Below are 14,000 nucleotides of genomic sequence, written 5' to 3'. Positions count from 1 at the left end.
AGGAACTAAATGAGAAAATTAGTGATACTTTTAGTCTAAAGACAGTCTGGGTTCTTACTAACAAACCCAAACCAAACACAACTGAAATGTATAAAACATGAGTAAGTACTAGACCTCATTGTTATCATCTGTCAAGTTGGGAGGTTGGACCACATTGAATCTAAATTATAATTTTCCACTTCTGACAGTTTATATTCTAGGATCTCACATAGACTCTAGATGTCATATTCTATGCTTTATAAAATGCTTTTGCTGGTGATGATGAAGATGATGATGATGAATAGAAAGATGAGGATGTTTGTTTCCCAAGCACTCCTAGACAAAGCTGACTCAATTTTAATAACCTGTCTTTCTCCTCCCCTGCCTGGCGTTGCAGGTGAGTCAGTTCCCTAGCTTGGAGTTAAGAGCAATGAAGTCACTAAGGAAATAGAGTCAGGCTGTAAATACTATATGAGCCAACTCTACAGCACTTGACCCCAACTATGACTCAAACCTGGCTTCCTTCTATGAGCCTAGAAGAGACTGGTGTGTAAAATGATGTCGTCTCTGGCTTATTCTTAGAAGCCATATAGCTAAATGGGTGCTTGACAGTATATCACTTTTTTTTTCGTAGGGCTCTCTGGGATTCTATGCAAAAGGAAAAAGCCCAATCCTAATACGAAAGGGTTGGAGAACAATTTTACAAGGAGACAGAATCAGGAAGTAGACACAATTATGTACACACTCATGCTGAATGGAGCTAACCTCATCAGTGTTGGGGTAATGGAGTATGATTTGGGAGGGGGGAAGAATAAAGTAAAGAAAATTGTGGGGTTAGGGAAGACTCCTAAAGATCATGAATGTTAGGGACAATAGAGAGGAATGATCTGTTATTGAGAGGGACTTTTTCAGTATTAGGATAAGCAACAAGTTTGGGCTCATAGGTGGGCAGGAAAAAAGAAGTTACTAGCTGCCTTTTTCTATTCTTGCTAAGTAAATTCCCCAAGGATGATTTCTTGGATTAACTAAGGTTCTGAAAGAATTGAAAGGAATTTTCTTTCACTAATTCAAAGAGTAGACTGAATTCAAAGGGCGCCAAGGAGAAGAAATGCAGAAAGACAGAATTGATGCCGGAAGATTTCTCTAGTTGACAGGACAGCCATTATTATGTGTTTCAATCATAAAAGAGCTAAGGAAGATGATATAAAAGAGGAAAATTCTTCAGAGAAGCTGAATTTCAGTGGAGAATCAACAGAGAATAGCTCAGCTCAAACCAAAAGATGGCAGTACAGTGGAGAGAATAAACAAAGCGAGTCCCCTAGCAATATAAAATAATAAAGCACTCTACCAAACTTCTTACCTGATACTAAACCAGAAAGAGATAAAGCAGAGAATGAAAATGATGGACAAAAATCTCTAATGAATAGTGATATTAAAATATTAGCAAAGGTACTACAATATTTTTTTCATTTTGGGAGTTAATCAGGGTTAAATGACTTGCTCAGGATTACACAGCTAGTAAATCTCTGAGGCCTGATTTTAACTCCAGGACCATGCTCTATTTACTATGCTACCTAGCTGACTCAAGTAATGTATTTTAAAAAATTATTCACTGTTACTAGGCTAGATTTATGTCAAGATTATAGTTGATTAGTCAGTAAACACTTAGTAACTCCAATTATATGCTAAGTAGATAGGTGGCTTGGTATAAAAAGATTGCTGAGTCTGGAGTCAGGAAAATGAGTTCAAATATGGCTCAGACACTAGCTCTGTGAATCTGGGCAAGTAATTTAACTTCTTTCCTTAATTCACTGGAGAGGCAAATGACAAACCACTCTAGTATCTTCACTAAGAAGACCTCATAAATAAATACTGCCATCCACATAGATTCACAGGGTCATGAAGAGTCAGACATTACTGAACAACTGAACAATAACAAATATGCTGAGCATTGTACTAAGTTCTAGGGATTCAAATAAAGACAAAAGACAGCCTCTGCTCTCAGTGAGCTAATAGCTGAATAGGCAAATAATTGTATAGAAACAATTGATTAGTAGTTTTGGAATTAATCAACAAAGGGAAGGCATTACATTTGAGGGAGATAATGGAAAAGTTTCTGATAGATGGTGGGATTTTAGCTGGAACTTCAAGGAAGTTAGGGAAGCCAGAAGATGGATATAAAGGAAAGCATTCTCTAGAACTAGATAGCCATCAAAAATTTGTGGAATTAGGAGATAGTGTCTTGTTCAAGGATCAACAAGGAAACCAGTGTCTCTAGAACAGAGTAAGAATACAAACCATACCCCATAGAATGGAGAGGTGAGGCCAGATCATAAAGGGTTTAAAAACCCAGAGGATTTATAATTGATGTTGGAGTTGATGAGTAGGCACTGAAGTTTATTGATTTGAGGTAGGGAATAACATAGATCAGAGGTTTAGAAATATCATTTTGACAATCAACTGAAGGACAGCCTGGAGTGAAGAGAGACTTTTAGCAGGGAAACCAACTATCAGACTATTGCAAAATTCCAGGCAGGAGGTGATAAGATCCTTAGTGGTAGCAATATTGAAGGACAGAAGGGGATATGTGAGAGATGTAATGAATGTAAAAAGCAATAGCTTTGGCAACAGATTGAACATGGGGGAGGAGGAGAAGGGAAGAAATAGTGAAGAGTTAAGGATGATAGCTATGTTAAGCACCTGCGTAACTAGGGCAAGAGTCAACAATCAGAATTATTAGGGAATTTAGGATGAAATGATTTGGGGGGAAAGATAATGAGTTTTGGACACATGTTGAGTTTAGGATGTCTTTTTTTATTATTATATTTATTTTTTTATAATACCTTTTTATTGACAGAATCCATGCCAGGGTAATTTTTTACAACATTATCCCTTGCACTCACTTCTGTTCCGATTTTTTTCCCTCCCTCCCTCCACCCCCTCCCCTAATGGCAAGCAGTCCTATATATGTTAAATATGTTGCAGCATATGGGATGTCTTTTTGATATTCAATTTTATCTAATACGTAGTTGGAGATGAGAGACCATTGGAAAACAAAAAAGTTGGTGCTAGATAAGAAGATTTGAGAATCCTTCCTATAAGGATAATTGAACCCATGGAACTTGATGAAATCACCAAGAGAGGGAAGAGAAGAGAGCCCTCGAGTCAGTGTTTTGGAGGACACTCAAGATTACCAGGTTTGACCTGGATGGAGATATAGGAAAGGAGACAAAGAAGCTGTCAGATAAGTAGGAGGAAAACCAGAATAGAGACCTATAGAGAAGAGACTAACAAGTAAATGAGGATTGACAATTGTCAATCACTATAAAGGAATTAAGGATTAAGACTGAGAAAAAGCCATTAGATTTGGAAATTAAGAGGTAATTAACTTGGAGAGGGCAGTTTTAATTGAATGATGAAGTCAGAAGCCAGACTTCAAGAAAGTTAAGAATGGAGAGAAAAGAAAGTGGAGTCAACAATTATAAATAGTCCTCTAAGGATAGTAGAGAAGCAACCAGTAGAGAGGGAAAATTTGAAAATGAGTGAGAACTGAGTGATAGAAAAGACAATCTGCTAAATGAGATGAGATGTCATGGGATCAAATGTGCATGTAAAGGAATTTGCCTTGACAAGGAGAAAAGCTGTCTTTGTATGACATGAAGTAGAGGCAGAAATAATGGCAGAGGCATCTGGGTGATGTGAGATTAGGACATGAAGTGAAGGAATTCCTGGTCAATGGCATTAATTGTTTTTGTAAAATATGAGGAAGGGTTCTTAGCTGAGAGGTTTGGAACAAGGAGAACCATAGGAAATTTGAAAAGGTATGTAAAAATTGGGAAGATCTACTATCATGAGTGGGATAGTGAATTAAGCAGGTGGAAAAAAATGATTTCTTTACAGCAGTGAGGGCCCAGTTGAAGTTAGGTAACACATCTGTAACAAACCCCATTAGTAGTTTTATGTTTTTCTCCTGCTTCATTCAGCAGTATGCATGTATAAATGCTGTGTGTTTGCTCCCATGCTTTTCAGCATGATGTTTTCAGTGATATCAGATGCCTTCAATGAAGATGAAAATGGCATGAAGATCAGCTACTGCACTGATGATAAGTTATTGAACTTGAAAAGGTCATAAGCCAAGATTAAAGTGAAGGAAAAGATAGTGTACTACTTTTTATTTGTAGATCATTATGGACTCAATGCAGCCTCTGAGGTTGAGATGCAATAGAACATGGTTCAATCATCTGCCTCTTGTGTTAATTTTGGCCTGACAATCAAACTGAAAACACAGAGGTTCTCTACCAGCTAGGACCATACCATTCAATGTGGTATCATTGGTTATAGAAAATGAAGAAAAAAAATTAAGAAAATTTATTTTTTTCCAATTACATGTAAAGATAGTTTCAACATCCCTTTTTTACATTATTTTGAGTTCCAGATCCACCCATTCTAGGAAGCAATTTGGAACTATATCCATATGGAACCACTGTGTCTATATCCCAAAGAGGTCATTGAAAAAAAAGGAAAAGGACCTACATGTGCAAAAATGTTTGTGGCAGCCCTTTTTGTAGTGGCAAAGAATTGGAAACTGAGTGGATGTTTATAAGTTTGGGAATGTCTGTATAAGTTATGGTATATGAATGTTATGGAATATTACTGTTCTATAACAAACAATTGTAAGATGATTTCAGAAAGGCCTGAAGAGACTTACATAATCTGATGCTAAGTGAAGTGAATAGAACAAAATTGTACATAACAACAAGAAAATTATGTGATGAACAACTGTGATGGATTGGCTCTTTTCAACAATGAGCTGATTCAGGCTAGTTCCAATAGACTTGTAATGGAGAGAGCCATCTGCATCCAGAGGGAAAACTATGGAAGCTGAATGTGGATCAAAGCATAGTATTTTCATCTTTTTTATTGTTACTGTTTGTGCTTGTTTCTTTCTTTCTCATTTTTTTTCTTTTTGATCTTATTTTTCTTCTGCAGCATGATAAATGTGGAAATATGTTTAGAAGAATTGCACATGTGTGACCTATATTGGATTACTTGCTGTCTAGAGGAGAGGGGAAGTAGAGATAAAAGGAGAAAAATTTGGAACACGAGGTTTTGCAAGGGTGAATGTTGAAAACTACCTTTGCATGTCTTTTGAAAAATAAAAGGCTATTATAAAAAAAGATTTTGAGTTCCATATTTTTTTCCTCTCTCCCTCTCCTTCTCATTCCCCTTCTCCAAGATGGCAAGCAATCTGATACAAGTTATATATGTGCAATCATGTTAAATATATTTCCACATTAGTCATGCTGTGAAAAAAGAAACATAACAAAAAGGAAAATCATGAAGAACCTTCCCCCCAAAAAGTGAAATTAGTATGTTTCAGTCTGCATTTAGAGTCCAATGTTTCTTCCTCTGGATGAAGATAGCATTTTTTATCATGAGTCCTTTGGAATTAATTGTCTTCAATCATTGTAGTTCTGAGAAGAGCTAAGACTCTCATAGTTGATTACTAGATTGTGTTGCTGTTACTGTGTATCATGTTCTTCGGGTTCTGCTCAATTCACCGAGGATTAGTTCATATAAATCCAAGTTTTTCTGAAATTCTTCTCCTCATTTTTTATAGCCCAATAGTATTTCATTACATTCATATATCACAACCAGTCCCTGAAAATGGAAATTGAATTCTGTAATTAAGTTCACTTGCATTGCCAGTATATTTTCCAGGGAGGTACACATAGATAATGAGGTTGACACATGCATTGCCAGAGCTAGCTCAGTGTTTGGGAGACTCCAAAGGAAAGGGTAGGAAAAAGTTCCCTACCAAACTGAAGGCCTACAGGGCAGTTGTGTGCCCTTCACTGCTGTATGCCTAAGAAACCTGCATGGGTATATCAGTGCCATCCATGGGATTACTTCCATTTCAGCTCTCTTAGGAAGAGTCTGAAGATCACCTGCCAACATAAGATACCAGACACTGAGGTCCTTTCTTGAGCCAAATTGCCAAGCATTCAAATTCCACCAACAGAGAGCACAACTTCAGTGGGCTGTTCAAATGCCAAATGTGTGTTTGTCTAAAAGACTTTTATGGAGAACTCACGAGTCAGGCACTCAGAAGAAGCAATACAAGGACACCCTCAAGGTCTCCCTGAAGAACTTTGGAACTGATTGTGAAACATGAGAAAAACTGGCGCAAGACTTCCCAGCATGATGTGCCCATACCAAAGAAGGTGCTACACTCTCTGAGCAAAGCTGAATTGCAGTAGTTCAAAATAAACTTGAGATGCATAAATTCAGAGACAGCTCCACTCCAAGTACTTACTCCCATGGACCATTTGTGCCTGACCTGTGGAGAGTCTTTCCAGCTTGGAATGGTCTGGTCAGCCACAGCTGGACTCCTGTACCTCATCCCTCACATACTGATGTCATTTTGGTCCACTTCAAGCATGAAGGACAACAACCAATCAATGTAGGAACATAGGCAACAGATGGTGGGAAGGATCCAAGGCTAAGGTTTGGCAGGACAAAATTAATGAAATGGTAAGAGGTCAAAGGACTTGAGAAGAGAACATTGGAGAGTTGAACTGGTTCACCAAAGGGTCAGTTAAGATGAGGAAAGGAGAGGAGAATGTAGCTAGTGCAGGACTAATGACCTGAAAGAACTAAAGGATTGGGGATTGAAGGGCACAGAATAGAAGAATGGGATTTGGGGGTTGCAAATTAAAAAGAAAAATGAGATGAAAATAGACTGTAATAAGAGAATTTCAGAGTCTATGAACTTGAAAGTAATATAGTTGTGATTGATGTCACGTTTAAGAGTCTGACTGACTTTGTGAGTACTAGAAGATTATATCTATAACTTATGGGGTTTGATGAGTACCCTATATTGATGTCTTGTCTTAGAAGGACAGGAATTGAGGAGAGAGAGATTGTGAGCTTGGGACCAAACTTATTAAGGAAAAAAAAGATCTGGTGGAGGGCAGTAGATGGCAATTGCTAGAATTTTGATTTGGTGGAAGATATGGATTGAGGGAACTTCAAAGGAAAGGTTACTGAGTAACGAGGAAGTAAAAGGAAAACCTGGGGGTGGCAATGAGGAGCAAGGAATTTCTTAACTCCCCCATCTTGACCAGTATGTTGATGGGGAGTGAATAAAAGTGCAGACAGTACTAGGAATAAAAACCAGGAAGGCTCTATCATTAGGAGGGAGCCACATCTCAGAGCTAAAAGATGAGAAGAATGAAAAGCAAAAAGTTAAGGAAAATTTTAAGATGAAAATGTTTGTTGCCTATGGTGCAAGCATTTCAGAAAGCACAATGGGAAGGACTGGATAATTTTAAATTGGGACACAGGAGAAAAGGAATGGGAATAAGGAATTGGACCAAGAACAGAGTTTGAATGATGACACCTATGAGATTGTGGGTAGAGTATGAATAGGGAAGAATTTGTTAATCATTGAGGAATGAGTCCAGGTAGGTTTTCATTATCCATAGGAGTTTGGCCTTGGGATGAAGTTCTCTCAGGGCCTAAAGCAGTTCAGGAGAGGAAGTGAGCATTGGGGCTGAAGGAAAGCTGTTACCCTTCTCCTAAGGTAAGACACCAGGTTAGGCACTTGAAAGAATGGTCTTTCTTTTCCCTGGAAGGGTAGAATCTGGCACTGGATGGAATAGAAGACATTACTCCTCTTCCCCTGGGAGACAGGTAACCAAGGAGGAGACTTGGTGTGATAGAATGGCATTTCTCCTCTTACTTTAAGAGTGAGAGACTTGTGTGGGATGGAATGACATTTCTCTTCTTCCCCCTGGGCAGAAATCCTCAAATAAGAGAATGGTGTTTTTTCTCCTTACCTCAAATGCAGGAGTCTGACACTAAATGGAATGACAACTTCTCAAGTATAAGATGGATGCAATGATGGGAAGACAAAACTAATCTGAAAATAATCTTGGGAGGGATTAGTGGACATCAAATTCAGTATGGTATAGTAGGGAAAAAGCCAATGTAATCTAAACAATGTAAACTAAATTAAACAAAGCTTTCAAGAATAGGGAATTAGAATAGTAGTACTTGATTCTTCTCAAAACTTATCTGAACCACTATGTTCAGTTTGGAGAAACATAATTTAAGAAAGACATTAACAGTGTCACTCTTTTGGAGTATCCAAAAGACCCAAGTAGGATGGTGAAGAACAGGATAACTTTGGCCTGAATAAGAGAAGACTTAGTGTGAATACATTACTTGTTTTCAAGTATTAGATATTAGAAAGATCAAGGATTCTCACATTGAACTGAGATTAGATGTGATTTGATTAGGCTCAAAGGGCATAAGTAGGAAGTTCAAAGCGGCAAATTTAGGCTGCTTGTTCTTTTATTGAAAATATTTTCTCAATTAACTTTTTTCTTTATTATGTGGTATTCTGTAAATAAACCATATCAGATAGAAAGTATTGCCTTTTTTGGCCTTTTCTTATTCCTTCAATTTCCTTTTTGTTTATCAATATATCTAGAATTTCAAGCACTGTCAAATAACAGAGAACATATTTAGCAACTTTATCTCTGATCTTACTGAAAAAGCTTCATAATGTTTCTCCATTACAAATAATGCCAACTTGCAGTTTCATGAAGATTTCTTTAACACACTAAGGAGAGATTTTTTTTATTTCTGTGCTTTTAAACATTTTTATATAAATGAGTACTGTATTTTGCCAAATGTCTTCTGTATATGTTAATATAAGCATGTTATTTTAAAATTATTTTTGTTACTAATATTATTATTCTATCACCTTGGGCTCTGATCTCTAGCCCGTCTTAGGAGTAAGAGAAATGGTATGTAGTGTTTGCCTCAGTACTCTCTCCAGTAATTAGGAGTCACATCTCCTTCAACAAATGTAGCAATTCACAAAATACCTCAGGTTTGGTTCGAAGTCCTGTCATATATACAAATTTTTTCCTATTGAATTTCATCTTATTAGATGCAATGCAATTTTCTAGTCTGTTAGGATCCATCTTCTGTATTGGTTACCTCTCTTAATTTTGTGTTATCTACAAATCTGCAAATATATCATCTATTCCTTTATTTAAGTCCTTGATAAAAAAAAAATGCATAGCTCAGAAGGCTAAGTATATTTCTTAGGTATTTCATTCTTGTCATGTTGATACTGAACCATTAAAATATAACTATTCTTTAAGTCTGTCCATGCAGTCAATTATGAATCCCTCTGTGTAATAATTTAATCCATAACTTTCTATCTCCTCCACAGGAATAGTATGTGACACTTTATTAAAAGCTTTGCCCAAATCTAAATAAACCATATCCACAGCAATAGCCTCATCTGCTCATTAGTAATCCTGTCAAAAAGGAAATGGTGTTAGTCTGGTATGACTTGTCAGTGAAGCAATGCTGGTTCTTTGAAGCCGTATTCCTTTTCTCAGTATTTAGCTGTAGTCTCTGTAATGATCCATTCTAGAATTCTACTGGTAATTGAAGTACAGCTAGATTTAGTCGTCTTCTTGCTTATCTTGGGTCTTGAATAGCAACTCCCTGTTAATCATTTTTGTTCAGTCATTTTCAGTATAAAGGTCATTTTTCTTTGCAGAGAAAATGAAACGAGTTGATCCCTTCTGTCTTTTATCTGTTGAAAATTATCATCTATCCCAAAGGTCCTATTTTTTGTTTGATCTTTTCTCTCCCAATATAGTTAGAGAAAGACAAAATTCTGTTGGTGTCCTTAGCTTTCCTCACAAAGAAATCTTATTCTGAACTTTAGCATTCCCCATGTTATTTTGACAAGACTATGCTATTCTCGTGTATTCATCATCTGTTACCTGACATTGTTTCAATTTTCTGTATATTTCTTATTAAAATCTAAGTTGATTAATGAGTTCCTGTGTACCTACATTGGTCTCTTCAGATGAACTCTTGCAGTGGTGTTACTTAGAGTCAGAGGGGAAGAAGTATTGCTTATTCAGCAGTAGCAAGTCTTGATTGCCTTCTTGGAGTAATCTACTGATCATTTGAGTTCTTTTTATGTTTCCTTATCTGTTTGGGATAAGGATCTATTTATATTTTAATCTGTTTTATTGGTTTCTTCAACTTTTGCAACTTCTGCCTTTTCTATGAGGATAAAACAGAAGTTGTTCTCCTTTCCCTCAAAATGCATGGATGTCTGTGATCTTCTTCCTCACATTTCCACAAATATAGTCATGAAATATACTGAAGCTTTATTTTGGAGATTTTCCTTTAGTCATCCTTAGAGGATTTAAGGATGAAAACAGCCCCAGATGTTCTAATAGGGGAAGTGAAAATGGAACAAAAGCGAACAGTTGGGAAAAGCAGATTTTGGACCAAGTTTATACAGAGATCTGTGCTAGAGGAGATGCCATTGTGAGGGTACCAAGGGATCAGTTGGCAGGGCTTTTGGAGGAGGGAAAGACACCAAAGATGTGGAAAAAATCTTGAACCTTAATGCTCCAAAATGGCACTAATGTCTAATAGCCTACTTTCCCATCTGCATGACATTTTTATGTGAATCATCAACTCATAAATTTGGGGCATTCTCAATGAAGCCTATGTAGGACATAACCAGCAATATAAGATCCCTGTGGTGAACTCATGGGAAAACATAAACAAAAGGTACACCAAATGAGCAAGCATGGATGAGTCCACAATCTGCATTGTTAAAAAAAATGCCAAATTGATGATTACCAATCCATTTCAAGATTTGAATGGAGTAACTCAAGAGGAGAAGGGAACAACCATTTACTAAGCCTTACTATGTACCAGGCTCTGTGCTAAGCATTTCCCCAAATATTATCTCATTTGATAATATATGATCCTTCACATACTAGACCTCTTAAGATCAGATGTGGTCCATGTGAGCCCAGAGAACAATATATCACGGATTGCACTTAGAGCCAAACTCAGTAGTCTAACTCAAAGCTTCTTAAATTGTGGGTTCCCCATAGGGGATCATGGGGGTCAAAAAATTTGACAACAGTCAAAAGTATCAAATATTTCTGCCAAGACTTAATTATTTATGTAAAAATATACAAGCACATCCATCTCATTAGTATGCAAATTTGCTTTTGTTTTTAGCAAATGGTAAAATTATATGTATACCAAAGAACAGTTTTTAAACAAATTTCTTTATGATTTGTTATCAGTAAATGTTTGATTTATATAACCATTTTATATGCCTATATACCTGTTGTAGTCCAAAAATTTCTTGGACAACATGTGCAAAAGTATTTGTAGAAGCTCTTTTTTGTGGTGGCAAAGAATTGGAAAATGAGTAGGTGCCCATCCATTAGGGAATGGCTGAACAAGTTGTGGTAAGGAAGGTAATGGAATATTATTATTCTATTAAAAAATAATGAACAAGCTGATTTTAGAAAGGCCTGGAAAGATTTACATGAAACAAGCAGAACCAGGAATACATTGCACATGGTAACAGCAAGATTGTGTGATGATCAGCTATGAAAGACTTGATTTTTCTCAGTGGTCCAGTGATCTAAGGCAATCCCAATAAACTTTGGATAGAAAATGCATCCAGAGAGAGAACTATGGAGACCAAATATAAATCGACACATGCTATGTTCACTTCTTTTTTCTGTTTTTCTTTTTTTCCCTCTCTCTTGATTTTTCCTTTTTGTTTTGGTTTTTCTCTGCCAATATCATTCATAAAGAAATGTGTATTTTTAAAGTTAACATTCATGTATAACCAGAAAAAAAGAAAACAATTAAAAAAAGATAATTTCTTGAAAAAAAAATTTCTTGGACAAAAAGAGGTCACAAATTGAAAAAGTTTAAGAAGCCATGGTCTAAATGACTGACATCTGATCAAACAGAATGTAATGGGTCCTTAATCTTGGATGCTATACATGAAGGTAGGTGACATATTGGATACAGCATCAGGCCTGGAATCAGCAAGACTGGGAGTGCAGGTTTAGCTTTGGACACTTACTAATATGACCCTGGGCAATTGATGCAATTTCCTAAAATATAAAGATCTTCCTCTGAGGGATATTGTGAAGATCAGATGAAATGATATTTGCAAAATACTTGGCCCAATGCCTTTCACATAGAAAGCACTTTTTCCTCCCCCTTCCCTCGGCCTCTCTCAATGTAGCCTAAAATTGGTAAACTCATCAGCTTTCATGGATTTAACTAGTATTACTATTTTTTGTAAAAGACACCCAGATCTTCTACAGCCCCAGGCTTTCCACCAGGTCTCATGATTCACTTCTATTAACCCACTTCAAAATTGGGAATGAAAAGCCTGAGACCCGGACAAAGGACCCAGGGATAGAAGGGGAAGTCCAGGATAGTCAAGGGAGATGAGACAACCCTCCTTGGCCTGGGTCTAGAGAGGAGGTCTGGTTGACACTGTTCTCACTCCACAAGAAGCTGTCCTTGGAAAGTGAGGGGGCAAAGGAAGGGCATTCTTCTGGTGGCCAATATGACCTATAACCAATATAGCTAGTTCTCTCGGCTTTTCCATCCGTCTTTCTGTCCAGCAGTTGCTTTGGAAATATATTCATATTCAAGGCAGCTAAGTGGCACAGTGGATAGAGCACCAGCCCTGAAATCAGAAGGACCTGAGTTCAAATCTGGTCTCAGACACTTAACACTTCCTGGCTGTGTGACCCTGGACAAGTCACTTACCCCAATTATCTCAGGAAAAAAAAAAAAGGAAATATATTCATATTCATGGTTTTTAGCAGAGTCAGGAAATTATCAGTTGTCCCTGCTTCCTTGCCACATCCCTCCCCCCATATACACACAGACATACATAATGGTTTATAAACTAAACAGATGTGGAATGTAGTTTTAAATCTACATTTTAAAAATTATTCATGCATGATAATTATCTTCAATTATCTGCTTTCCCCCTCCTCCATCACTGGTCATGAAGAATGGACTTTATCCTGCTTATGGGGGATACCCGTCAAAAGCCAGGAGGATGACCTAGAGAATAGCCTGCTCTGTTATTCCTTTCCCAGGAAGGGGCAGGAGGTGGGCCAGAGGATCCTGTCCTAGACCTCTGAACATCCTATCTCCTGATTTTGCATGTGAGCGCCTCCTCCCTTACCTGCTACATGACCCCACCACATGCTCCTCCCCAGGTAGCCTGCTTCTTCCATCTCAGTATCTCTCTTCTCCCTTCATACATACACCCAGGGCAGGGCAATGCTCTGATCCATACACTGCCCGGAAGATTTAGGGTCCTCTCAATCAGGGCTTTGTTAATCATTCTCTTGGGAAAGGTTATTCACTGTGAGGTCATTCACATAGTCCTTGGGCTGTTTCCCTTGGGAAACTGTCCTTCCCCCACCCCTAGGGGCCACGATAGGCTCCACGTACAGATCTGGGCCACCAACTGCCCTATGGGCTGCTTTGGCAGAGACCACTCCCCAAACCATCTCTGGTTCTCCGGGCACAGACCAACACATAGAAACACACATTCATGGCCATGCTGATGGCCAGACACGGATGCACAAGCACACAAAATACAAATATAACGAATTGCAGAGAAAGAGACACAGACACATTTCTCATCCTAAATCACAAGTCTGAACTGTTGGCTCTGGTCAGAATACTGCCCTTGCCCACCCCCACCCCCCATTCCCCAGAATGCCAGAATTAATCATGCTAAGTGTGGAAAAGTATTTTTTAAAAATTGGAAGTCAGGAGACAGAGGACTGTGTCCCGGCCCCACCACTATTGAGCTAGGTGACCTTAAGCAAGTTAGTCTCCTTCTCATCTGAAAATCAGAGCGCTACATTCTATCATCTCTCAGGATCCTCCCAGCTCCCAGAATCTGTGTTCAAAGGTCCTTCTCAGCTTTGACATTCTGTGTTTTAGGTAAGATCCCTTCTAAAGCAGACATGTCTGAACAGCCTTTGTACAGAAGTCCTGACTATGACTTTTTGGGGATACTGATTTGATTTCATTAATTTTCATTACTATTTCATAATTCGTTAATATCAATATTGCAATTCCCTGGGCTTAAATTCATGCCACTGATGAGG

Source organism: Antechinus flavipes, chromosome 3 (genome assembly GCF_016432865.1).
Source record: "Antechinus flavipes isolate AdamAnt ecotype Samford, QLD, Australia chromosome 3, AdamAnt_v2, whole genome shotgun sequence".
NCBI lineage: Eukaryota > Metazoa > Chordata > Mammalia > Dasyuromorphia > Dasyuridae > Antechinus > Antechinus flavipes.
The sequence above is the reverse complement of the archived record's forward strand: the minus strand, read 5'-3'. Positions refer to the sequence as shown.